Source organism: Passer domesticus, chromosome 3 (genome assembly GCF_036417665.1).
Source record: "Passer domesticus isolate bPasDom1 chromosome 3, bPasDom1.hap1, whole genome shotgun sequence".
In the NCBI taxonomy this organism is placed as follows: domain Eukaryota; kingdom Metazoa; phylum Chordata; class Aves; order Passeriformes; family Passeridae; genus Passer; species Passer domesticus.
The window spans coordinates 98,730,400-98,757,611 of NC_087476.1; the positions used below are offsets into that span (position 1 = coordinate 98,730,400).

General features: G+C 46.8%; 2 long non-coding RNA genes across 4 annotated transcripts; both read left to right on the plus strand.

Annotated features, from left to right (window-relative positions):
• The first annotated feature begins 5,184 nt into the window (after window positions 1-5,184).
• On the plus strand, window positions 5,185-6,388 carry LOC135298207 (uncharacterized). Of its 3 annotated transcripts, none has more exons than XR_010360220.1 (4): window positions 5,185-5,351; window positions 5,548-5,804; window positions 5,895-5,999; window positions 6,257-6,388. It is a non-coding gene; the product is annotated as an uncharacterized LOC135298207 (long non-coding RNA). The 3 variants fall into 3 exon arrangements; XR_010360219.1 differs by having other exon boundaries at window positions 5,545-5,804; window positions 6,217-6,342; XR_010360218.1 differs by having other exon boundaries at window positions 6,217-6,342.
• A 5,026-nt stretch (window positions 6,389-11,414) lies between these two features.
• LOC135297250 (uncharacterized) lies at window positions 11,415-20,463 on the plus strand. The gene is made up of 3 exons (XR_010359294.1): window positions 11,415-11,820; window positions 14,930-15,106; window positions 19,823-20,463. It is a non-coding gene; the product is annotated as an uncharacterized LOC135297250 (long non-coding RNA).
• Window positions 20,464-27,212: the final 6,749 nt, after the last annotated feature.

The following is a 27,212-nucleotide window of genomic DNA, read 5'->3' on the forward strand; positions in this document are numbered from 1 at the left end:
AAAACCACCCTGGGAAGCACCCTGCTGCAGACAGCCAGCAGTGGGCATGGGTCACTGGCTGAGATCTTATTTGTTGCCCCTTAAGAAGCTTTTGCTGGATAAACAGGAGATTTGAGTGTGGAAACGTATTGCATCCCCTGCCAGAGGACAGTGAAAAGCAAAGCAAGAGGCACACTGCACCTCAGTGAAAAGCAGCCATGGAGTTGTCATGAGACTGTTTGTTTGTGTTATTTTGGGCTCGGATATTTGCAAATACAACCTGTTCTAAACTGATCGCTCTCTGTTTTTTCAGACGGTGTGTGATAAATGTGTTAAATTTGCATTCATCTCTGGGAAGTGAGAGGGGCTGAGAAGGAAGAGCAGCTGAGAGAAGGGATTCTGCTTGCCTGGAATGGGGTTTAGCAAGTCCTTGGATCCCTGTGACCATGGGGGCATTCAAGTGACTAATCACCACCATGCCCTCCCTGAGCCTTCCCCACAGCCACCTCTGGACTCCCTGTGGACACTGATGAATTCAGCCTCACTCACAGCCCCCTGGAAACGGGTTACCCTCCCTGTGCCACTCCAGGGGATGGAGACAGTGCAAGAAATCATTTTCCTGAGGACATGTAACCCATCTGCAGCAGAGCATGCACGATCTCACTCTGCCCCAGCTCACCTCCCCATGCCTGCCAAGCAGGGCCCACCTTCACCACCTCATGGGCTCCAGCTGGCTGTCTCCATGCCAGCCAGGGGCAGGCTTCAAGGATAAGGTGCAACCAGGGAGTTTGGGCTGGCATGAAGAGTAAAGCCCTGAGCTACCATGATGGCATAGACACACCCAGAAGTCCTGCCTGTGCTTGAAATGTTCCTCTCATGAGTGTCCCTCTAAATCCACAGCTCCATGCACCCCACTGCTCCATATCCACCTAGCACTGCAAGATTAAAAACAAATGCTTAGCATCCACTTGGCCCTCTCCTAAAGCAGCTGAACCTGGCTATGGGGATCCACACTGGACAAGCATAAGCATTGTGGCATCCTAGGACCTTCAGCCAGATGAAGTACTCACTATCACCCCTGCTAAACAACACAGGTCTCCACAAAAGTTTTGCGACCTTTGCTGCTTTTGCCTTTTTTGCACTTTCCATGTCAAGCAGAAAAGAAGGGTCTATGATAAATTCTGTGTCCTGTCCGGCTGAAAGCACACCTAAAGCCACCCAGTCACTTCAGGAGAAATAAAGACCCTTGAGGAGGAAAAGGCTGAAATGAGGCAGACAACACTGTAACAGCTTATTTTTTAGGGGACCTTCACCGGGGAAGCAGTGTCTCGGGGATGTGCCAGAGAGCTGATTAGTGGCAAGGACAGCAGTGAAGCTGCAGCAATTGAAAATCAGTGTGGCAGGAGCAGAAGGACATTTTAGGGGTGATCCTGAGGAGGACAAGGAGACGACTTTCAGGATCACTGTTTCTCACTGAAAGATTCTGCTTTGCATTGACCAAACCAAGTCATGCACGGCTGCAAAAATCAGTGAATTATTTCAACTTAGGGGAAGAAAACTGAGAAGTTCAAAGGCTTCAATTCAACATTTTCTGAATTAGCTGGTTTAGCTTCTTGAAATAGCCATTTATTTTTACAGATTTCTAATAGCCCATTAGACCTTTTTTTATATATCCCTAAGCAGAACATTTGCTTTCAAACTGAGTAATTTACTCAACACAAGATGATTTTTCTGCTTTTCATTTCAGCAGGAAAAGGAAAAATAATGAATTTCCCAGTGACCCCCGATTGAGGGCTTATTTTGTTGGGTTTTTTCAATGCTGCTGTTCCTGTAGCAAGCAAAAGCAGTGCTTATTTGCACAGCTATGGTCAAATGTTACATCCCTGAAAAATCTCAGTAGACCAGGTTAAGAGCCAGAGACTGCAGAGCTGCTGGTGGAAGCGACGCACTCTCCCAAGAAACACGGGAGCCCAGGCTGCTCATTGTCTTAGCTAATTGCGTGACAAAAGACAGAGGGGTTTTATTTGCCATTTTGCAATAGAGTCAGTTTTGCAGTGAGGAAAATGCCACCCCCCCTACAAGAACATCTGTACGGTATCCCACAGGATTCCAGGATCCAGTCAGGGACCAGGGGCCAGGGCAGAGCAGGACAAGCGTATACTAAAACTTGCTCCTAATCCCTTTCCTTTCCATGCAGTTTCAACACAGAGACTTGATGAAACAGAGGCAGTTTTGTCATGCCTAGTAATTAGCTGTGGGCTTTCCTCTTTTGGATTTAGTGGAAACTTTATCATAACCTCCTTCAGCAGAGCCAGGGAGAGTAATTATCTATTTTGGGAAGAGATGCTTCTTTTTGCTTCTTTCAGGCCCAGCTCCCACTAGCTTTATTTTGTGATCTTGCTCTTGAATTGGAGGATAGAGGGAACAAGCCCAAATCTGCTGGAACTGCTGTTCCTCCAGAGACTTTAGGGAACATTGTGACCTGATTCCCAGACCTGCAAAGCTCCTTCTGGGATACCTGGCTGAGGTGAGGGTTGTCTTACCTGAAAGAGAGCAAGGTGGAATCTGGGAGACCAACACTTAGGTAGGGAAGTCTGCCAGCAAGTCTGGGCACTGGAAAGGAAGAAACATCTTCCTTGACTGTGTTTTGTGTAAGGGTGACAGGAGGCAGAAAGAAGTATAGCTTAAGAAACAGGCTCTGTTGAGAGATTAAAAGAAGACTGTTATGAGAAGAGCTGGTTATAAAATGTTGCCACCAATAAGTGAAAAAGGTAAGAATTCATGATGAAGACCTCTGAAGTCATGTAGTGCAGCCTTCTGTGAGTATCTTCAGGACAGAGATCCCACAGACTCTCCAGGTACCTCTTTGTGTGCTGAGACCACTCTCACAGGGAAGATTTTTTTCCCTTTATATCTGATCAAAATTTTCCTGGGAGCTATTTTTGTCCCTCATCCTTTGCTATGTATCTCTGAGAACAACGTGGCATCCTATTTGCAATGGCTTTTTACACAGTAGAAGATAGCAAAGAGCCCCAAATTTCCAGACTCTCTTCACATGCCAGGTGCTCCAGCCCCCAACATGTTCCCCCTCTTGGTTCATTCCACTTTGTTGGTATCTCTTCCCAGGAAGCCCTGAACTGGACCAGGTACTCCAGATTGTCTCTCCAAGTGCCAGACAGAGAGGACGGCTGACTGAAGACAGCACGCTTTCCCTGGGCTTGCAAATATCTTCTTCACACTTCCAGGAGCTTTCCATCATGATTATTGCAGGTAGCAGTGCAGACTGCCAGCCAGCTTTGTGTGCCTGTGTTGTGAGCTTGGCACCAGCCAGCTCTAATCCAGTGTAGATGGTTTATCACGGCATGACACCTAAATTCCTAAGCCATGCAGCAGAGACAGGCAGGGCAGGTGCAGCCCAGCATCTTGCTAGCAGGGGTTAGCAGGAGGGGAGGGCTGACTCACTGTAACCTAGAGCAGAGAACTGAAAGTCTGTGCTCACCTCCATCTGCAACAAACTGCACAGACACCTCTGTCCTGTGGATGTGCAGTCAGATAAAGATTTTATCCCATCTGACACGAGGCTTTCACTCACTCGGTGGTGGAGATCAAAACATAATGCAAGAGAGCAGCTTCTGACAGGGAAAGTGTGTGTTTTAATGAATCATTTGAGATGCAGAGCCATGAATGTCCAGACATTCTTGAAGATGTTTTAATAAATAACAATGAAGATAACCATTTAAACATTGTGAGCAGGAAATGCATTATTGAACAAGCATAACACTACAAAGTTAGAGCCCTTTCAGGGCCTTCCAAAAACAGCCAGGCAAAATTCAAATGAATGGAAGCAGACAGGCACATTTTTTGCTTTAACATCTGCCTGTGGCTTCCAGAAAGCATGTGCTGTAACTTTGACATGCACCAACTTTATATATTCGTGCACCTGCCTGCTCATCTCACCCTTCTGCAGAAACGTGTGTGCCCCTCAGATGGGCAAAGGCACAGGAGATGGATACATGCAGCAGTTTTGTGTCTGCAAGATGGCATCAGCCCAGCCCACCCATCAGCCAGAAGGAAGGGGTGCCAGGACCAAGGAAGAGCACAGGTCCTCCTTGGGAGCTGCCTCTGGGTCCAGTCTCTTTTGGACCCATATAAACTTTGGCAGCTTAACGTCCTCTGGTGAGAATTCCTCATTTCCAAAGTCCCACAGATCTTCACTGCATTGGGTCCACTTAGGAAAAACCAGACTATTTTTACATTTCTTTTGACTCTACTGTTCTCTGGGCCTCAGATGGATGTTAAAGATCACAGGGACTTGAGGTGTTTTCAAAGGGAAGGAAGGGTTGATACCAAAAGTGCAGGGAGGTTACTAATTGCATGCGTGCATCTGCAGGGCAGGCTGACTTCGAAGAATGTCGCTTTGATTGCATGGTCTCCTGGGGCAGGGGTGGGTGCAGTGAATGATGCTCAAAAGAGCCACGGCCAAAGCAGAGAGCTCTGCTGTCCCAACAGCCAGGGCAGCTTTTAGAAGAAGATTTCAACATTTCCTAAAAGTGCCAAGGGAGCTGTAATACAATTCAACAGTGATGTCAAATTAGAGCACAATCCTTAGCTTAAGGTCTCAGTCTTAACATCCAAAGATCAGTGCAAAGTGCAGAGCAAGAGAATTAAAATTTTGCAGTAATACCAAGGAAGGGGAAATCCTGAAAATGGCTCACAGTCTCTCACTTTTTATCTTTGGGGTGTTTTTATAATGACTATAAAACATGACCAAAGTGATTTAACTCAACCCCTGTCACCAGCCAAAAGTTCAAAACCTTAAAGAAACTGAGCCAGCCACACCATCTCTGTAGGTTTTCTTCTTTGTATCTGCCATTACAGAAAAGCCACATTTCCATACAGCCTTCTGCTTTTAATCACATCATGCTGTTCCCTCCCTAGAGGAGGTGGAGGTAGGAGGGGACTGTGTTGCCAAGAAGAAGGAAGAGCAATGGACACTGAAGTTTGGAGGTAAGACAAGTGAGCTTGGGCACCAGCTGTTTGCAGGGCCAGGGGAAAGAACTGAGCTGGGAAGCCTGCACACTGCTGGGCAGGACTGCAGAGGTGGTGTTAAACACCCTCACTGCTGAAATCAGTGTGACAGTTTCCAGATGGATGAACACCTCTGATGTCACAGCTTTGTATCAGCACAGCTCTGGTCTGTGTACATCTGCCAGTGCTGGGTCTCCAAGAGTGGGATCACTAGGTGGACAAGAATTAGGATCAGTTTCTAAATGTTCCCTGTCCTGTTTAATAATGGCAAGGTGCTGGGGGTTGTATCTCAGGGAAGCTGGTGACCATTAGGCCTCTCCAGCAAAAGGCACAGTGTGCACAAGGTATAGTAGCTGCTTCCCTCCCAAGTCCTACCTGAGGTCTCAGTGTTACCATTCCAGCTTTCATAGTACATTCACAGGGTTTGTGGAACACTTCCTGTGGCCCAGCTGGATGCCTTCTCCCTCCTTTGCTACAGATAAAGCCTAGTACTTCAGTGGCTGGAGCTAGATAGCTTCCAATCACTTCTCTCCCCAGCAGGCAATGAGGCCAGACTTCCAAAAATAGAGGTACAAGGTGAAATACCAGGAGCGTATCATCCGCCTGAGTTGGAATTCTAGCAGATAATGAGAGAACCACAAACTGATTTTGCTCTGAACAAAGTTTTCCCAGTCCTCTGGATCCCAACTTCCAGGCAAGACTCTGCTGCATTTCTCTGTACTTCTGAGGGCTCACAGCTAAAGGCTCTGCTGTGGACACATCAAGCATGAAACAGCTCAACTCCCAACAGATTTCAGGTGCTGAGATGCCACAAGATGCTCCAATTCAAAGCACCAAGTCTGAGTCACTCATGACACTGATTCTTTTGAAATTATTTCTCCTGGAAGGTTCAGAGCTGCCTGTTTTCAAATTCCACTTGGTGCTCAAACAAGCCTCAGGATCCCTGGTTTCTCATCAGAGTTGCTTGGTCGCACCGAGTGCTCCCTCCAGAGGTAAGCAGATTCCCACAGGGGCTGCCCTTGTATTTCAAGCCCAACCCTGCCCTACCCTTGCTGTTCACTGAATAGCTGAGGAAGTTTTTATTTAAACTTGGTTTCTACTGCCAGCGGCCCTGCTGTCTGGGTTGACAGAGAATATTCCTCAAGTACCTACTGAAGCAGCAATCTCCAACGTGCTCCCAAAGATTTTAACTTTGCCAATTCTTTTTAGAAGGGGCATGAATTTCCTCTCACTTACACCTGCTTCACAGCAGGGTAACTCTGTTAAAAAGACTCCTCTTTTACACCTGCGGAAGGAAGAGAAGAATCAAGGCCATCCCCCGCAGGAAGAATGCACATAAAATACTTGCTGCATGGTGTGCTGGAAAAAAAAACAATCCCCCAGCTGTTTCCACCATCTCAGCACAGAAACTCTACTCTCCAATGTTGTTTTTAATAAAAACCTTATGAAAAGGAAACTGCCTTCCCGAGCCATCCTGCACTGACTCAGGAGAACCGTTGGGTTGGATCATGACAGTATAAACTGGTTTATTGCCAGAACAAGCAACAGATGCCAGCACTGTGACACAGAGTGAGGATTTGGCAGTTTGTTCAAACACTCTGACAGCAGCAGGCATTTTAGACTCTGAAAGATGAGAAATTGGCCAGCAAAATGCATTGATGGAGTATGTGGACTGTGCAATCTGCCCTGCCACCTCCCTGAAATAATGCAGGACTCAGTCCCATGGGACCGTGCATCTTTTCAGTCTAGCAGGACTGCTGTATCCCATACAGCAAATAACTTAGTTTTTACAAGGAACCTTTGCTTGAAAATACAGCATCTGTCGTATATTTGTCTGGAGGTTTTCCGAGCTAGAAACTGGTTCATCACTGTATTTCATAGGTGCAGAGCCTTTCCAAGACTTGTCTTTTGTAGGTAGGTGATGGCATGATACTGTAATGATTGTCCCTACAGAAACACTACTCAAAGAGGGAGATGCTACCATCAAACAGTGTAATGTGGCATTTCTCTATTAGAGAGAGATGGATGGATGGATGGATGGATGGATGGATGGATGGATGGATGGATGGATTGGTGTGCCTGTAGAAGAAGGCAGGGGTTAGAATGAAAAATAGGTAGGTCAGTAGGTCAGAGGGAGAGAGAGAGAGGCATTCATTCCACCATTTTTCTTCTGCTTATTTGCCATGCTGGCTGGCCAGCAACACCTTGGCAGGATCTGTCTTCTTCTCACAGCCAGGAATCTACTGACAGGACCAGGAGACAGAGTGCCATCAGTTCATTAGGTCTCTCTGGTTTGAACCCATGCTTCCTTGCAAGTAGAGACCCTGGCAGGGTTCATAGTTCATGCTTCAGATTCTCCTTGAGAAGCTGAATCCCCTCTGCTTGGGTCAGTCTACGTCTCCTGCCATGGATTGCTAGAGGGGAGAAAAGACAGCAGGCTCTTAAACTGCTGCTCAAATGGACAATGAAGCCGGGCGGGAAATTGCAATGTCCTGCTGAACAAAAGTGTACAGCATGTCCAGGTGCTTTGTCTCTTAAGAAAAAAAAAAAAAAAGGAATTGTAGTTCAAAAGCTTCTCTGCTCCCCGCAAACCTCCCCAGTTTCTACACTCACCTCCACCTAGTGATGTAAGCAACCACTGAAATGTTAAAGTCCCTGCAGCTATTGGATCCAGGTTTTTCTCGGTGCTATGTTCTGCTACTGTTGGCAGAGGCTGTTCAGCCCTGTAGCACACCTGCACAATGTTTCCAAGAGAAACCAGCCTCTTTCCATTGCTGGGAGCTGTACCTGAAGCTAGACTAGTCTGAATCCAAACCCACACCTCTCTCCTTGGTACCCGACTATCACTTTCCAAGTCTTTCTGCCCTTCCTAAAACAATCTTCTAGCAGCTCTCTGCAGCAAGCCTTTCACAAGGCCCCTTTCACATTGCCTCAAACAGCTCCTCTTCATAGCAGGGACTGTATTTTTCCCCAGTGCTGTAAGATGCAGAGCAGGAGCAGCCAGGACAACCTGCCCAGCATATGCAGGTGCTGCCCCATCCCTACCACAGCAACCCTTGGCACACATGAGAAACCTTCATCCTCTTGCAAGCAGGCTCCTCATCTGTTCCCAGGCTTTGCTGCAGGGGGAATGGCATAGCCTGGCACAACAGCAATGACAGGAAATTACTGGCTTAAAAAATTACCCCCCAGGTGAGTGGGTTGCCCAGCTGCTGTCAGACTGATTTCAGGTTAGGCTGGAAATTGTCAGCCAGCTGACAGAGCCCCTGGTTAGCCTCTGCTGCCTGGGAAAGATGTTCCAGTGCTCCCCACGCTGTGCTCCACTCAACTCTTTTTCCCAAACCTGGCATTTGGATATTTTGGAGGAAATCAAAGGGGAAATGCATGACACCTTGTCAGCTACACTGGGGAGAGTTTTTGGGCAGAGAGATGAACCTCCTTTCTGCCAGCAGCCACGGCCAGATGGTGATGGAAGAGTGCTGGGGAGCCTGAAAGCAAAGTAGCCAAGGGCTGGAAGAAGTGAAGAAGGGAGCTACTGCTGCAAGAGGGCAAGGGCAGATATTGTACAGTGGGCTGTAGCCACAGGCAAGGAGAGGGAAGGGGAGTCAAGCATCATGGGCAAGGCTGCAGCAGCCACACAGCCAGAGCCCCCTGGCAGCCAGACCCAAGGAAATGGGGACAGAGACATGTTGGCACAAAGCTCCAGAGCAGCTATAAAATGCAGGTGGCCGTGGTGTTGTCAAACACCATGTGAAAGAGAGCACCAGAAGTGCTTTATGAGGCACAAGAGACATTGTGGGAAGGAACTGAAACCACAGATGTGGACAAATGAGCCTTGCAGAGCAGAGCTTCCCAGGAGGGAGGTTTGGAGTGCCACCGTGGATTCTGGGGCATCAAGGAATTTTGGGATGGAGATGCTGAGGGCTAAAGCCACAGGCAGGATACATATCCCATGACATGGAGAGAAGCACCAAGCCTGTTTATCCCCAGCAGCTGTGGAGGGAGCCCACACAAGGACAGAGCCATTCTGGCAGCACCACCCACCGAGTCTGGCCACTGCCCCAGCCCCAGAAGCAGACACATGCTGCATTTGCTGTGCAGGGGTTTCCATTTCAGACACTGTGATTCAACTTTTCTCTCCAGATAAAGTTATTAAGGTAAATTTGATCAAAATGACACATGGATTAGAGTGTGTGTTGCAGACTCTAATTCTGTTTACTGTTCTGGGGGAATGGGCAATTATTACAAAAGCCGGGACAGAGTGTTTTTAATAACATTTCTTGTTAAGATTTAATTACAGGAAATTGTATTTTCTTAATCACTGAAAACTCAACTGCCTGGGAAATCTTTTCATATAATTTTGTTTGCAGTTTATTAAATCCTTAGGTTATTCCTTTTCTGAGGCTTTTAGTCACTTACTAAGTGCTTCTTAAAATGTAGGAGCAGATTGTTCAGGAGCATAAAGAAACTGAAGGCAGCAGACTCTGGGAGGCAGGGCTGGCCTTTGACAAAGTAGATTTCCATTTAGGATTTAGAGATTCTATGATATCCTTTAAAAAATAAAATATATATTATATATATATTCTACCCCTTTTGGCTGCCAAGACCTGCCTTCCCTGCAGCCTGACTGATGCTGGCACCAGCTGCTCCCCACATCCCACCTCTCTGAAGCAAGGGTATTCTAGGGGAGCATCTAAACTGAGGGCAAACTTCTAAAACATGCTTCAAAACAGGGAAATGAATGATGAAAGACAGTGAATGGAGAACGTGAGACACAGGGAAGAGGAAAGAAGGGGTGAATGATCACTGATGCTGACCACCAGAGCTTCCTGAGCCAAGCTGTCACATGGCAGGGGAGAGGGATTGGATCACCATTCCCTATCCCTGAAGAGTGAAATGGCACACCAAAACATGTTTCCCAAAGTGGGGGTGCCATGTCTTGGTAGCCAAATCAAAGCACCAGGCTTGGCAGGGCTGCTGAACACCTGTTGCCCTTCTGGGTGCCAGCACAGGGAGGTGCAGGTGACAACAGGCAATGACCTCAGCTGCTAGAGTAGCTGTGTCACTGGTTCAGTGCTGCAGCTCTTGGTAGAAAGAGCTGCCTTCCTGAAGGGAGCCAAGCTTCAAATAACCAGGGCAGCAGTTCTTCAGGCCAAGGGCCCCCCATCCCCAGGATCCCAGTGCCCCAGGGTGTGCTTCCAGCCCTTCAGGGAGCACAGAGAGGAGCAAGGCAGCTGAAATCAGTGAAAGGGCCGATTGTGCTGATCAAAGGTTAGGCTCGCTCCTGCTGGCATGCAAAGCAGCCTCCCTTTGTGTGCAGGGCTAACACTGAAAGGACAGCAGACCTCGGGAGAGATGAGCTGCTGCTGCTGCTACTCGGTGAACAGGGCAAGAATGCTTTTTACCCAGCCACAGCCCCTCAGAAAGTGGCTCAGTCCCATCAGCTCACTGTCTTATCTCTCCCCTGATGCACATGCCAATGAGAACAGGCTTATCTCTCATCATACTTTGTCTGGGGCAAGGTATTCAAGCCCCATGAGTGGCATAGCCAGACTGGAATCCTATCTGCTCACCAGGTGCCAGTCAAGCAGAGAGCAGACAGGAGCAAGGGGGCTGCAGTTCCAGGAGCTCAGAATAGCTTGGTCTCACCCTGTTCTCCTGCAAGTTCTGTCTGCAGAGCAAAGACCCCTTGAGCAGCCTATGCCTTGACCCTGGCATTTCATGGCAGCAGATATATCTGATGAGGTCTCCATTTTCTTGCTAAAAATGAAGCTGTAGGGTGACATCTGAGTCCAGAAAATTGAAAATCCTGAAAGCGATGGGCAATCTACAGCTTGCAAGCTGAATGTAGCCTAAGCCAACCCTTAGACTTGCCAGGATCTAGGGTAAGCCAAGCAGATCTCAGTGCATCTGCCAAAGGCAGAGATGTTCGCTGTCCCTTCTGCTACCAGAACTAGGGGGAGCATCAGAGGGAAGGGGCTCATCTGGAGCCAAAATTAAATGGTGGTTCTTCATGCAGTGCTTTCTTAAGCTGTGAGACTCCTTGCCACAGGGTGTTGGGGATGCTCAACATTAATACAAATGACAGTGGACTAAACTCAAGGAAGACAAACCTATCAGTGGCTTAACCAAGAAGTTCTGATCAGAGAATCCCTGAATTCAGATCTCTGGGATCTGAGGGAGTATTTTGGAGAGGCTGCACTACACACTTGTCTCTTTCTCACACTTATCCCAAGCACACATGACCAGGCTGGCTAGATGCCAAGCTGGACAGCCATTATCTGGGTCCTGCACACCTGCATGGCACGTGAACCCATACTTATGTAGGGCATTGTGCCTCCTTCACAGCAGCCATCAGTTCTGCTCTGTTGGTTGCTCCTGCATTCAGTCTCCACAGGAACCACACATCCTTGCAAGCCTGGGGCAGGCAGGACAAGCAAATGCTCCAGGATTTGAGCTGAGCCAGAAGCGTGTTCTGGTTTTGGCTGGGATAGAGACAGTTTTCTTCCCAGTAGCTGGTACAGTGCTGTGCTTTGGATTTGGGATGAGAATAATGATGATAACACACTCATGTTTTAGATGTTGCTGAGCAGTGTTTGCATGGAGTTAAGCGCTTTTCAGCTTCTCACCTCACCCCACTGGTAAGGAGATTGGGGGGCACAATAAACTGGGAGAGGACACAGCCAGGACAGCTGACCCCCACTGCCCAAAGGATGTTCCATACTTTATGACATCATGTTCAGGATATAAACTAGAAAGAAAGTTGGCCAGTGGCTACTGTTCAGGTACTGGCTGGATATCAGTCAAGGGATGGTAAGCAATTGCATTGTGTATTACTTGTTTTGTATATTCTAATTATTTTTCCCTTCTTTTCCTGTCCCATTAAACAGCCTGAACTTCAGTGCATGAATTTGTCCAATTTTCTCCCCATCCCACTGAGGTCTGAGAGTGAGCAAGCAACTGTGTGGTGTTTAGTTGCCAGCTAAGGTCAAACCACAAAAAATGGCAAGTTTATCAAACCAGCCAGCTTGTGCTCTGGGCAGCCTAGCCCGAAAGCCCCATGGTCACTGCTGCTTCACAACATCCATGACTCCTGCCACGGGCAGGGAGCAGAGGACAGAGGGAAGGGGAGGCAGAGGGATGTGTTTCTTCCGTGCCCTGATTGCTGCAGGTGGCACTGCCCACTCCTTAGGTCTTGTAACTATTTGCACTCCCTTCACTCCCCATTGATGCTTCCTCTGCAGCAGCCAGGGTTGGCTGTTTTGACATGTAGAGGTAAGGGTGAGGAGGGTTAGCCCCTGCATCCCAACATTTGCCAGATAGGTTGGGACTTCATTTACTGCTAAGACCTTTGGCTACCGCCATTTTAGGGCAGAGCCACAACTTCATAGCAGCATCCCCATTGCAATTGTCTGGTTATTCTGAGTACCACTGGCCTCTGTTTGGGCTCACAGGTCTGTCCCTACTCCAAGACAATGCCAAGTGACTTGTCAGCTTCCCCAAAACACTGTACTTTCATTTCAGGACATAAACATTGAAAAGAAACAATACCTACAAACAAACATGCCAAAATCTCACGCCAAGCCTACCATGTACTGCAGATCAGCCCCAGCAGATCCTGACATGAATATCTCAGTTCTCTGTTCCAGCTGTAGGGGGTTTTCAGTCAGGTCTGTTTCTTTAAAGCCATTACCATGTTTCTGTGTCTGCTTTCTTAAACCAAAGTAATTTCTCCCATGAGAAATTCCTCCTGTGTTTGCAAATTAGAGACTTGCATTAATAAAACAAGGGTGGACTTACTTGAGAGCGGTATAGAAAAAGGAGGCAGAGCTCCACCGCCTCCACTACCCTGTGCATTGCTTGCTGCAGGTGGTAGGAGAGGGGAAGAGCTGTACAGCAGCCTATCTCCTTCCCTAGCTGCAAGCCTCCTGTCCCACTCCCTCCCCTCTTCCCCCAACCCACTGTGTCCATCCCATGGGGCTGAGGAGCCCCATGACATGTGGCACTGAGGGTAGTGAGTATTTCCAGTCACTCTGTGTGTGCCTGGCACAGATCACATCTCAGGGTAATCATCTTTGAAGGCTCCTTGCTTCTAAGGTCTTGCATCTGTCACAAAGGAGTATTTCCCATCTGCTGGGATTTACTCCAGGTTCCTGGGACCCAGCTGATTCCTGCCTACCCATCCTCAATCAAGAGTAGTCACATCAATCTCTAGTGTGTCTTCAGCTAATATCCCCAGGGCAGCAGGGAGCACATGGGCTTGCACATCAATACTTTCAACTGGTAACTCTTCACATGACATTGACTGCTACCATGGCAGTCTCAAGTTACACCAGGGATTCCCCTGCTCCAAGACTTGGTGTTTTGGAGCAGGGTGGCTCCTGTAACCCAAGAGGGTGGGTACAGAGAAATGCAGAGAAAGGCCAGGGACAGAACTGTGGCATGCTCTGGGACACACTGGGAAATTTGATACCTGCAAAGCTTTTGACACCCCAGGATGTAAGGATGGCATTAGGAACACCCATGTTTCCAGACCAGGCCCTACCCACCACTGTGCAGGCAATGCACCACAGATCAGCAATGATTTTCAGTAAATCTTTAACCCCACCAGGTTTAGCCACAGTGACCTTTCAGCACCCCTCCCACTCCATCCCAGCTAGCTGATTCCTCAAGGCCCACTGTCAGCCATCCAAGAACAGCCTGCACTTCCTTGTCTTCACCTTCTGGAGCCCAGGGAGGAATGAGAAGGCCCTCTGAAAGTGCAGCTCCCTCCAGACACTCTGGACTTGTGGGCTTCCCTCTGTAGAAAGCTTTGCTGGGAGACTGTAGGCATGCAGCAGCATCTACAGAAATTCAGGGTGTACTGCAGGCTCTCGGAGAAGCAGAGCCAGCAGCAACAGGGAGTCAAACCGGCGCTCTTTAAATATACATCAGCTTTCCACATCACCACCTTCCCATGGCAGACAGAAATGTGAGAGACACATCTCAGGCACTGAGCAGTAATTAGAAAAGGCGAAGCTTGGATTTGTTTCCATATTTTGCGTATCAAAGCTCTGAAGCAAGGGAGGCTTTGGTGCAATGAGTCTTGAAATATTCTCTACAGTCTCCTGAATCCTAAGAAGCAGTAGCTCAGCCTGCTTCCCCAAGAAAAGAGAAGCTGATGGGCTCAGTGTGACCAGTTCTTGGCACCGGCTGGTGCTGTACTCTTCCAAGGAAAACAGAAAGAAACCTGAAGCTATAACATATCCCTCAGGAGGTTTCTCCCACTCCCATCAGCCTATATTACACGCTGTGGGAAAAGCAGTTAAGAGATTTGTGAGGGTCATGAGCCCTTAAGGCTCTGTGATCCATGTGTTTTTGCTCATGGTGCTGCTGCTAGTTCAGGCTTAAGACACCTGCAGTGCCTGTGGGAGGTACCAAACTCGGGACATCCCTTGTACCAGCATGGGCTCCATTTATCCAGCATATAATAGCAGCCTGCTGCCTATGCCTAGGCAGCCTCCCAGTTTACAGTGCAGACAGGGGACAAGCCAGGAGTGGCTTTGGGCTACAGCTCAGCGAGGCACAGACTGATTCCAGACTCAATCCATTGAAACATGATTTGAGTGCAAATGAGAAGCTCAGGCACAGCTCCTGTGTTGCTCTAGTGAGCACCAGTGAGCCTCAGGGTACATGGGTGAACTTTTGTTCTTCAGTTAAGCCCCTTCTGAACCAAGCTAAGAGATGCAGTAGCATCATAGGCTGTTTCCACAGTCATTCTCCCCTGGAAAGCTTCTGTGTGATCCTATACAGCAGCCAGAAGCTGCTGATTCAGACAGCTTGCTGAGAAATGCTGAGTGCCTATTGTGCACCATCTTCTGAGGAGCACCCAACAGAGTGACACCCCCTCACCTCCACATTGGGTGCCATGCTGCCTCCACAGGCTTCCTGGGCCAGGCCTGCTCAAGTTACAGCCCACTGAAGAGGAATCTACAGATTGCTGGAGGGCTCTGCTGGATGACCTTCTACCTGTCACCATCACTTGCTTGCATTAGGGTAGCAGTTTGAACAAGCCAGTCAGCAACTCTGCAACTTGGAAACAGTACGAGGGAAACAAGAGGTAAATAGAGTATTTGCTAGTGGACTCATTATCCTGTTTTTTTCTGACTGGGGGTCTGGCACAACAAATGTGGCTGCCATACCTTGCTCAAGGAACAAAAATTAGCCCAGGAGCACAAGACCTCAAAAGGTCCAGCTTTTTCCAGAAAGAAAACACTGCCAGGATCTTGGGTTGCTTCTCTACGTTCTTGTGGTGCACAGGAAAGAATGGTAGCTCTCAGTCCCCTCTGCTTCAATCTCAGCTTTGACAGGGTTCCCTGAGCAAGGCAAGGCTGGGGAAAGCTCTGAGCATTGGCTACAAAGAGGGCTCCATCTTGCAGCATCTCTCACCAATGTGAGCTTGGCCAGGTGGGACTTGGACCACAGTAAAAAATGCCATCAATGTCAGGAGCAATGCATGCCAGATCCTTTCTCATTTTTCAGTTTCTGTGTGCTCCCAGCAGCACTAGAAATCTGAACCAAAAAGCCAGTTTATCAGCCTCTCTAAGCCTGCCTCACCAGCTGACCAGAACATGTACCGCAGTTGGGAAAGCCTGAATGCACACAGCATATTCACAGAAAGGAGAATATTTCTGAGTAATAGTTATGAGTGCAATGGCATCATTACCCTGGGCTGCAGCAGCTTTTGTGGTGGTGTTTCTGTTGGGCTGTGGAGATGCACTGTGACATTGCTGTTATCTGTGGTGCAGGAAGCAGAGAGGCACAGATCCCCAGCATGTCACAGATTATGGTTTTGTAGCACAAACATATTTCTGCTGTTCTTTTACAGCTGAAACTGTCAGTAAAATACACACATACATTCCAACAGAAAAAAAAAACCCTTATCCTTCTCCACTGACAGATCCATCAGCATTGTGCTGTTCCCTGTGGCTTGCAGCTAAGTCTGTGCCACAGCTCCTCCATTAGCCCAAAATAAGGTGTTATCACTGACAGCACCTGAGTGCAGGGCTGGGCACTAGGACACACCCATCACATGCTTGCCTGAATGAAGACACCTGAATTTCATCTCTCTTCTTCCCGTGTTTAGAAATTTCTAGCAATACACAGTGGGCTGCCCTAGAGCTCATGGCAGAGGCAGGGGTGGGTATGTGCAGACCTGTCTGGAATCAGCTTTTCTCCAGGAAACCTTTTCTCCCTAATGCTCTGAGTACTGCAGCAGGCTGGCTGGTGCTCAGGAGGCCCTGCACTGCAAGGCAAACACCAACCATCATATCAGGCACATACAGAGACACAGCAAGCAGAGGGAGGAACATCAGAGACCACAGCTGGGAGTCAGCTCACAGAGATGTCCCTGACCCTCCTCTCCCCCAGCTTCTGTCACCCCTATGTGGCACAGACCTACATGCCTTCACCTCTCTTCCTGTCATCCTAGCCCCCCTTGAGGCTAGTGACAACTCCAAGAGAGCAGAGGTGCATGCAGAGCAGTTCATGAAGGGTGTGAGCCACCATGCCTGAGCAGGACAATTCAAAGTGGGAATGCAAATATTTCCTGATCCAATATGCAGAATAAGAGCCTTGAGCTCACTGTTCATGCCCCTAAAGTGCTACATTTCTTAGCAGGTGTCCCAGAAATGTGAAACTGCTGAATGGAGTAATTTTCTCAGACTGCACTGTTAAATATATTTGGAATATTATTATAAAAGATGACCCTCCAATAACAGGGAATACTGCACAAATCTCTTGTGGAGAGCAGGTAGCATCAGGGAGGCAGCCCAGGCCAATTATAGTGACATATTTGACTTCCCAAAACCTAGGCTTACAACAACCTAGAAAATCACAGAAGATTGTATTTTAAGTCTGTGATGCCTGTACCTTTTCCCAATTTAGGAAGCCAACAAGAAGAGGTGAGCTTTCAGCAAGGGCTTAAAACTGTAATCTAGAAAGTGAAAGAATATATAACACTGCCTGCTGACACCAAGGGACCCTCTCTGAGGCTTCAGGTTTGATGAAATACCCTAAAAGGTGGATTTGCCCTTCTGGGCAGTTTAGAAACACAGGCTTGCACATCCAGTATCTGAGCCAAATCCCCTGTCCCCTGGCAAGCAAATGGCCATACTCTTCTTACGTGTTGGCAAAATCCTTCTTGGATTCCACTGGAGCTTTTTCTCCCCATTATACCAGCTGAGAAACCATTCCAGAGCCTCACTGCTTTCTGATGCCCACAAAGCTTTCTTTCAGCCTACTCTTATTTGTACACAGCTTTTCTGAGAGCAGTAGTAATTCCCATTCTTTGCAGGAAATGCCTTGTTTGAGAGGACTGCCATTTGCCTTTCTTCAGGCTGTATCATTTTCACACAGCCTCACGGAAAGGTTGTTTGGAAGAGTGGCCCTGGTCTGTGTCCAGACAGCTTCTAAACATCTGCAAGAATAGAGACTCCACTACATCTCTGGAAATCTGTGCCACTTCTTGGTCACAGTCACAGAAAAAAAAGTATTTCCTGCAGTTCAAGAACCTCCTGTGTTCCAGCTTGCGTCCACTCTTGTCCTGCCACTGAGCATCACTGAAAAGAGCCTTGCTCTGCTTTCTTTGCACCTTCCTTTCAGACACATGTGAGAAACCAGTCTTCATTTCTGACGCCAGTATGATGCAGTAGCAGTCCAAGGATTTCTGTCTTTGTGACTCTTTCAAGGACAGGGACCCCCAGACAATAGCTGAGCCTTTCATATGCATTTTCTCAGACTCCGACACTGCAATTAGTAGTAGCAGACTGTAAGCTTCTCTAGACTTGAAAGTAACTTAATTTCTTCTGCATGATATTCTGATCCTCCTCTGCCCTGCTGATTCTCCTGTCTTTCCATAAGTATCAAATCCTATCAGAGGACACCACTGTTTCTGTTCATGAAAACATTAGACCAGTCCTTAGATTCATCCCTAAGAAACATCTCTAGACCCTTAAACCTGATCAGTACACTCTTGTGAAATACTTTCTGCTGTCATCTCCTCTCGAATTAGTTTTTTACCTTAATTGTCAGCTCTACTGATTTCCAAATACTTCAGTTCCACTGGTTTCTCAGTGGCATCCTATCAAAATTGTATTTGAAGCATAAATAGATCTTCCACATCTCTTTTGTCTAGAAAAACAGCTGTCTTCTCAAAGAAAGACATCAGATTGATCTGTCATGATCTGCCAAGGGCAAAACTCATGTTTCATTGTATGACCTTTTCCATTTACCTCTGCTAATTTATCCATCCTTCACAAGTTTCCCAAAAGCTTTAAATATTGCTGAGGTCAGATGTGGCCAAGTATATGCCCAGAGAACAATACTCACCCTTATTCTCTAGAGATCCTAACTTTGCTAATCTCTAATCAGGTGTTATTCACAGTTTGAAGGATTCATCAAAGCTCCATGCCAGATGCTTGTCATTTGCATGCAAGTCTTTCAGAGTTTGGAAATGCAAATTACCCATACTGACCATATCCAGCATTTGAAGTCTGCTTCCACCCTGATGTGATCACTGACTGCCTGGTACCTAATGCTCTCTCTCAGCTGGTCATCTAAAGAGGGAGAACATGCTGATGGTGTAATACAGCTGCTTCAAGCTGAAAAGCAAATTGAGAAGGGCCAGAGTGGGAATGAGATGGCAGCAGCCTCCAGTGGCTTATGCCTAGAGGGTGCAAGATGCTCAGAGCCTCTTCCAGGAAGCATCAGGGCTGCTTTCCCTACAGGCATCACCCACAGGTTTGGTCTAGGGCTTTCAGCAGCTCCAGCACAGAAGGGGATGTTTATTTTATTCCCTGCATTAAGAATGTTTGTGCAGCTGGCAGATGGGTAACTGTTTTGGTAAAAGGTTGTGCTAGAAATAAAGTAGGTTAGGAGTAGTAGATCAAATTAAGAGAAAAAGATGCTAGTAGCTTGGCTGAGGAACAAATGAGGACAGCATGTAGCATTGACAGTTAAAATTAAACACACTGTCCTCATTTGTCCCTTAGCTACCCAAGCAGGTTTCTTACATGTTGCTGCCAGATTATTTTCTATGCACACACAGAAAGCAAGTCCATAAAGTATCTGTGCAGTAATGCATCTCTCCAGAAGCCGTGTCATCAGTAGATGTCCTCAGGACACTGACTCTGTGCAGGGATTAGGTGGATGGGTATAAAAGAGGTATCTGGCACTTTGCTGAGGATATCGGAACATGACTTTATTTTACGGCTTTTCCCCCCACTCTGAACTAGAAATCCTGTTGAGAAAAGAAGCAGATTCTGATGCTTGTTCAGTGCCTGCAAAAATCTGTGTTTCTATTTGCTGTGATAAGAACTCTCTTTTTTAAGTTTAAGAGTTCCCTAATGTGCATTTTTTTAGAAGTCTTTTCCTCTCCGCATCCAAACCAATTTGACACAATGGAGCAGGGTGAAGATGTTCAGATACCATTGTCTGAGTTGATAACCTGAGATTCTATTAATGCCTTCTGTCATTATATCAGCGCCTAGGACCACTCATTTTCCCATCTCAAAATCAGTCTGAACCCAGAGTAAGGGTTCAAGTTAACATGTTTCCCACATGTTTGAGCTATTCACTACTCTACCATAATGACTCTGTGCACTTCCAGCCTCCCTCAGCTGCTCCTCAGGGGGCTCTGGGTCCAGTGAGAACACCCTGGATGCCCTAAGGTGTCTCAAACATCTCATGCATCCATCTATATTTCAGCAACTAAATCTCACCTTTGCCTATGCAGCTTGCAGAGATGCATGGCTCACTGTGTGGCATTTTCCTCCAGGCTGTGCTGGCTGCCTTTACTCCATTTATTCTGGCTGAAATGGGATTGCTGAGTGTGGGAACTCAGTACATCACTCTGGATGTCCAGAGCTACCGAGACAACCCTTGGGGGGCTCGGAGGTCCTGGAATGTTGCCAAAAGTGCCTGGTGGCTTGACTTTGATCCTTCTAAAGAAATGACACCTGAATGTGAGGAAATGAGAGAATTTCAAGTTTGAATGGTGAGGGGATGATATTCACTAGGTAAAACTTAAATTATAATGCATTGTACAGGGGGGTTTGGAATTCTGTACATGGGGATCGGGAGTCCCAAGATGAAGGGATTTGGGTGTGCCCTGTCCTTCTTCTTTCTTCTCCTTGGCATCCATGTTCAGGATGATGTTGGCATGTGTGGATTGGTTCATAGGGAAAGTGCAGTTGCCAACAAGGGAAGAAAGTATTGGGAATTAAAGGTAAATGTCTTATACATAGTTTTAACTATAAAAGAGACAACCGCCCCATGGGCGGGAGAGAGTGCCCTTGGCTGTCTTGCTGATCAGACCTCGGCTGGACAGACAGAAAAACTTTGTAGATAAGAAACAATAAACGCAACTGAAGACCAAAAAGCAAGAGTCCAGACTCCTTCTTCAAAGCACGGCCTGCCCAGAACCACCTTTTCCCGTGCTGGGGCAGAGACGAGTAACAGCCGACCCCGGCAGCTGAGCTCCTGCTTGGCACTGGACAATTGGTGTCTTCTCCATCCCACTGCTAATCATTAGACAATCCAAGCTGGATCAGCAGGTTGCCTCCTGTGGAACACAGCAGATGATACCATTAAACCATGTTTGCCCCATCTCCAGACAGCACTGGACACAGAGGTTTGACACTGCTGATGATCATGGTGTGGTTTAGATGTGCTATAAGTCACCACAGCTTATCCTGTGCCAGCAAGACTGAGCTTATGCTTAGATGTCATCTTCAGACACACTCACTCAGGTCTCAGACACATTTACTGAAGCCCCTAAGTGCGACATTACCAGGAAAGGCTAGGAGAAAATTCAACAAGAGGTCACCTGAGTCACTCTCTATAAATCACCATCAGATTTGTGATTTCTGACATAGCACTTTACAGAAATAGAGAAGGCTGTTAAAAGGCAGATGCATGCATACACAAAATCAGTATATTAAAAGGTAAAAGACCCATTTGACAGATAGTGAGCATGAGAAAATGAAAAGCAAATGGGATGCTAAAATATTTTATGCTACATACTCATCACAGAGAAAGGGAGTTGTGTTTTTAATGAGCAAAGATGTATCATTTCACTTACTGAGCCTTCCAGCTGATGATAAAGAGACTTGCTTTAGAGCAGCAGGATTAAACAAGGTGCAGATATGGGTTATAAATTGCTATGTACCAAATGTGAACAGATTGCCCTTAAATGTCATTCTTATGTAAATAAATCAATCCTAGTTGAAAAGAACAGCATGGGAGGAGGTGAAAGAAAAAGCAGTGTACCTGCCTCCCCTTATGCCTCATAAAGGATCCAGCTTTACTAAGAGATCAGCTCCAGGCTTTATTCACCAGTGAGGTTATTCATAAGGCCTCAGCATGTGCATCATCCCTTTGTGGTGCTGAGGGAAGCTGGACAACAGCAGACTCTGCTAAAGCCTGACGTGGGCCATGCAAAGCTTCTTTAGCCTCCTGCAGCTGGGCTTGGAGGTACCCTGGCCCCCTCGAGCCCCCAGGAAGAACAACTTCTGTCTTACCCCACAAGCATTCACAGCACAGCCTTTGCCCTGCCTTAGAACCCCAGCAAGCCCTTCAGCCCTTGACATGAGTGAGGCACCAAACCCTGCAGGCTTCAAATCATGAAGACCTTTTCTTCTGTGAGGCTCTTCACCTAACTCATGAGAATTCAGCACTACTGAAGGAAGCAAGAAACAAGACAGTGGCAGCCTGAAGACCCAGAAAGTGATGAAAGCAGATTATCCTCTCTTTGTTTCCATTGTCTGAAATGCAGATCCTGCCTTGTGACCAGCCCACAGCAGTTCTGCTGCCGTGGGAGAGCTGACATGAGGAAATGCTAGCCCCAAAAGGTTGCAGAGAACCGCTGAAGTGATAGCAGAAACTCAGCCTTGAAGAAATGAGATTTGCAACAAGGCAGTTTCCCCCCACAGCCTTTGTGCCCCCTTTGAGGAAGTAAAGAGGAGTAAGGAGTGCACGCTGGCCACCTGAGGCCTCACATCTGCTGGGTACTGCACCACCATGAGGGACCACAGCTGCCAGTCCATGGATCAAAACGGCTGGGAAATCTCTGTTCAAGGCACTGCCAGGAGCAGGGAGCACCACCAGGAGTCAGCTGCAAAAGACAGAGAGGGATTGCTAGAGCAAGGAAAGACACTGCAGGGAAAGAAGGTGGCCTCTCCTCAGCATCCCTCCCAGCACACATTTGGAAGGCAGGGGAGTAAGAGGATGAGGCTAGTCCAGGATCACTCTTTTTCAGCAAAATACAAAAGGAATTGCAAAGGACTAAGAAATTTAGAGAGTAGGTGCCAGAAAAACCTAATGTATCCAGAGATCAGGAAGGCACAGAGCCTCATTGTTTTATCCAGGTATTCTAATGCTTACTATGTTTCATTAAAATAAGCTACTGTATAAAAGGAGGATTAGAGGGCAGTAAAAGCATACCTATCTTTAAAATTGGCATTAGTGATGATCCTGGGAATTACAGACCAATGAGTCTTACTCTAAACCAGGCAAATTAGCTGAAAAGATAATTAAAACTCAAAGAATAAAACATCTAGATGACAGTGGTGATATAACAGGACCAAACCAACTCTGCTTCAGCAAAAGTATTCATGCCTCACACAACTTCTAGAATGCTTTGTGCATGTCAGCAAAACGGCAGATAAAGGAAAAGTGAGGTGGTTTATTTGGACTGTCAAAAACCCTCCATCTACACTCCTCAAGCTGACTGGCACTATATGAAAGAAAAGCAGTCAAAAGCAAGATGTAAGCAGCTATTGAAGATCAAAACAGGTTCAAAGAACTGCTAAAACACAATCAGTGGTCAATCTGGTGAGTGATTTCACGGGTAGCAGCAGCTGTATGGGCAATAGAATTAATAAATGATCACAGCCCAAGGAGTCTTTAGCATTCTCCTCCTCCCTTTGTGTAGCTCTATTACAAGAGCACCTCTGCCACCTCTTCAAGATCACACAAAAGTGTCTGTGTTCTCCTGTCCTGGAGGAAACCATGGAAAGCCAGTTGAGCCTGTGTAATCAGTCTACCTTTCTTCCATAAATGTTATGCTACTCAAAGGACAGGAAAAGGGGGAGTCTCAAATCCTCACTTCCTGATGGCATACCATTTCCTGAGCATCTCAGCTTGTCTCATCCCTCTATAGATTGTCAAACCACATGATTACAGAAAGAGAAGCTGGAAGTTGCGTTTGCTAAGCATTTTAAAAGCCCAGATAAAAGGAAATTCAACAACAACCAAAAAAAGTACTTGCAGCAACATAACTTTGAAGCCAACTCATTTTGGAGCTGCCTCTTGCCTTGTGATGTGTTAGGGGGACCACAGCTGGGATGGTGCAGGGGTCTTAATGACACTCACAAGTGGAGCACAGCAAGCAGCACTGACAGGAATCATCTTTCCTTGCCAGATGTGGTACCCCAAAGGGTGTCCACAAGGCAAGTGCCCTCTGGGCTGTGTGTTGTCAAGGTCAACACAGCATTTGGGTGCATAAAGAATGAAATACAAACAAAAAACTGGTAGACCCAGACTTAACCTGGTACTAAAAATACCAAGGTTGTTGGCTCAATCCCCATATGAGCTATTCACTTAAAAGTTGAACTTGATGATCCTCGTGGAACTTGGGATTAGTTCCAACTCAGAATACTCTGTGATTCTGCGATAATGGCCTGTGCCTGCTCTGCCACTGTGTCACCCAAGTGCCGCCCTATTTGACTCTGGGATTGAAGCAGGGACACACGAGGGTGAGTCCCATCTTCTGGCTTTGTCTATGACAGCTCTGCAAAATGACACAGTAGGAAACAGAGAGCGTAGCAAAAACGATTAGAAGACAGTAGAGCCTTCTGATGGGGAGAGATAGGGAGATTGAGGTGGTGTCATATAGAAAGAAGATGAATGCAAGGGATGGGAAAAATAGGTAGAAAATAACCCCCAGACAGGCAGAAGTAAATTGTTCCCTCATATAGACTGCCCAATAATACCAGAAGAGAGGACATGCAATTAGAATGGAAGGCAATGAATTTCGAACTGATAAAAGGAAAAACTATTTTTAGACAATGAATACTTAACCTGTAAAGTTCACTGCCATGTGATTTTACCGAGGATGAAGGCTTAGCAGCATTCAGAAGAGAAAAAGCCATTGATATGAATAATGAAAATATTCACCGTTACACTTGACAGAATAAAATCTCTCTGGAAAGAATTTTAACTCCTCCAGGACCAGTGAGAACCTCTGCTGCTTGACTAGGAGGGAAAAGGGGAGATGTCTCCTGGGCATGTTTTCTGTTCTAAATTGTGGAAATTCATCACAGTGACTGCCACCTTCTCTAAAACTCTCAGTGCTGGGAAGAGAGACAGGACTGAAACGAGCCAGAGAGAGACACCAAAGATGCTCTTGTATGATAATTCCAGCAGTCTGGTAGAAGGGATTTTAGTTGCTTTTCATTTCCATCCCTGCATTGTTCAACCATCTGCCAGTTCCCAAGGCCAAAGAAGCAGCTTAATATCTCTGTAGGAAAGGAGAATTCAGCCTACTTTCTGCATTCTGCCAGATGAGACTATTGTTTTAGCTCTTGCAAATCCAGCCAAAGTATCTCTCCTTGGCAGAAGAGTTGGCTGGTTTTCAGCTAATCATCTTGACATCACCCATAACTTCAGTATTTTCATAGAAAGACCAGTTATAAAATAATTATGCCTACCTGAAGCTGGAGAGTAAATACTTAGGTGCTAGTTTTTCTTTAAGGGATTTACAGAGGAGACTGGCCTTGTCTCAGTGCCATTTTACATTCAGTATTTACCCCTCACTCAGAAGAGCTCAGCTTCACTTACTACTGGTCACTGAGGTCAGCACTGATGGTTCCCCATGAGGCATGTTGCATTATCCCTTCTTCCCAAAAGAAGAAATTGTGGCAGAGGAATGTGGTTTGCCATCTGTCCCAAGGAGGGACAGATTCTGTGGCCACCTTCCCCTGCCTAAGAGTGATCACATTAACTCTTCTCTCTGTGGACTATCTTCATCCCAAGACTACAAAAGATTTCATTAAGATTGCATCAGCAACCCAACACACCAAGGAAGCAGGTAGGAAACCATCTCCATTTGGACTTGAAAAATTAACATGTGAATTAAGCAGCCTGTGTGAGCACAAAATGCAAACACTTAAAACATCCCTGCAGGGCCTATAAGGCACAATTATTGCTCAGTGAGTGGCTAAGAGCATTGCAATACATCAACCAGGCAACCCTCCAGCTGCCTGCTTCCCCTTGCTAGGCCTGCTCAGAGCATGCTGCCAGAGCCAGCCACTGTGCAGGCACAGCTGGGGAACCTCTGCTGCTGCTGTGCCTGAAATGCCTTAGCTTAGCTCAGCTCAGCTCAGGCACAGCCAAGACATGGCAAGCCCATGTCTGGCTTCTTCTTCTCTCCCCAGAGAAGGCCTGGGGAATGCCATCAGCCTTGGTGTTCAGCCAGGCATCTCCTGTTGGGATTTGGGCTTGATCATCCCAAGCACACCACAAGCAGCTGAACCCATTTCCCTTTTGGGTCAAGAACTCTAAGAAACATCCTGAAACTGGCTCAGTCTCACCAAAGCCCATCTAGCCACCAGGAGCCTATCCAATTTTCTCCTGAACATAAGTATAGTTTAAGCATACACAACATCCTGTGGCAAGGGCTTCTACTGCTTACCTGTACAATGTGTGAAGAACACATGGTTTCTCTTTTGAACCTCCTAGCTGTCAGCACAGATTGATGGGCTCCTGGATCTTGCATTGGACAAGTGATAAATGAAAAGCTGGTGAGAGGACAGGCTGCATTTCAGGCAGTGTTTCCTGCCCTCAAGGGAGGGTTGCAGAGGCTGAAGTGGATGCACGAGTCCTACAATAAGGCTGTGTTAGCTGTGACTTTCTCTCCCCCTATCAGAAAGCCAAGGTGCCTAATGCAGGGCTCTGTGAGTCCAGGAGAGGTGCCAGTCAGCTTGTCCTTGCAGGTCCAGTGAGTGGCAGATGCTTGCTCACTCTCATGCACCATGCACAACTGCACTCAGTAGCTCTTGCTCCCAGGTATTTTTGAGGGACACCCCAAGTCACATCTCACAGCTACCCCCAGGGAATAAATCAAATCTATCTGATACTAGTGGGGGGAGAATAGGAAAGAACTGAGAGCAGAATGCACAGCAAATAGTAAGCAACTGTTTGTGATGGAGTGCTACTAAAATACTGGAAGCGATGCTGAACTTAGCATCAAAGAGTATAGTCTATACCAGCATGAGGAATAGTCTGGCACCCATGGGGGTTGTGATAAATTTTCCCCCAGGAAATTATTAATCTGTCTGAAGAAAAAGGAAGAAAGAGATAAAAAAGTTCTTCCTATGGAGGATAAAGTGGATTTTTATTACCCATGCAGCAAGGTATCAGGACTGTTTTTGTGAATTACTTTAGGTGATTATACACATGGCTAAGTAGGATGAAGTCAGAAGATGGTTGATCGTCTTCTGGGAAGACATGAATTAAAGGGATTTTAGAAGATGAATAAAGAACTCCAGATAAGGCTGTAATGGATCAGAGGATACTGCAGCCATGCTGTTGCTACATTTTAGGGTAAGAGCTGCCTGGGGGAGGCTTTTCAGCAGCAATTAACCCATAGTCAGTCAACCTTTTTCAAACTGTAGCAAAGGCGTGGTGTCAGTGAACTGCTTACAGATTGTGCCTGTCAGACCTTGAAATGCCTGTTCTTCACTTTCTTGTGTAGCCCCAGACAAAGGCAACCAGCTGAAACCTCCAGAAAGCCTGTGATTTTTCTGCAGCAATGCTGAGAAAGAGCACGGCCTGCTCCTCTCCCTCCACCTCGCCTTGCAATTGATTTGGCAGTTCTTAAGGTCCCCGATCCCAAAGGCTGTTGGATTCTTTAGTGGCCACAGCCAGGCAAGAGACAGCTCCTGGTTTCTGACACCTATACTTTACAGTCTAGGATGTGAAATAAGCTTGCCAAACTCATTTCACACAGTAGCTGCCATGCATTCACCAGGCCTTAATAACAATAATTGACAAATATTTTTCTAAGTAGAAAATACAGTCTTCCAAGAGAATCTCTTCTCACTTGAATAAAGTAGAGGACAGTGAGCCTTTTCCCTGGATGAAAAAATCACCTTTACTGAACTTAG